Raw genomic sequence first — 459 nt, 5'->3', positions numbered from 1 at the left:
AACCTGACCCTGATCCTGGTCTCAATTTCACTCCACATTTAGACACACTCACAGTTCTGTATTTTATCTCATCCCAGTCCCATACTCATCTATCCCAACACCAGCCCTAAAATTCAATCTGATTCAATCCCAGATTGAATCCCAATCTCAGCCCCAACTCCAACCCAGCCCCAATTCCAGCCGCTTCCTAAATCCTCAGCCCCAAACCAAATTCCAGGTTCAGCTCTTCTGGGGGTTTGGGGGTGTCTCTGTCCCTCTGACCCCGATGATGTTTGGGTGGGGTCACAGCAGGGCTGAGAGGGACAGAGACCCCCCCGGCCTCCCCCCTCTCGGAAAGGACACCCTTCTTCTCAGGGAGAGAGAGAGTCCCTGTCCTGCCCCTGGCAATAACTTGAGGTGAGAGTGAATGTAATGACAGGGCCATGGAAAGACCCTCATGTTCTTCAGGTCTACACCATG

The sequence above is a fragment of the Zonotrichia albicollis genome, unplaced genomic scaffold (genome assembly GCF_047830755.1).
Source record: "Zonotrichia albicollis isolate bZonAlb1 unplaced genomic scaffold, bZonAlb1.hap1 Scaffold_257, whole genome shotgun sequence".
In the NCBI taxonomy this organism is placed as follows: domain Eukaryota; kingdom Metazoa; phylum Chordata; class Aves; order Passeriformes; family Passerellidae; genus Zonotrichia; species Zonotrichia albicollis.
Note: the sequence above shows the minus strand (reverse complement) of the source record.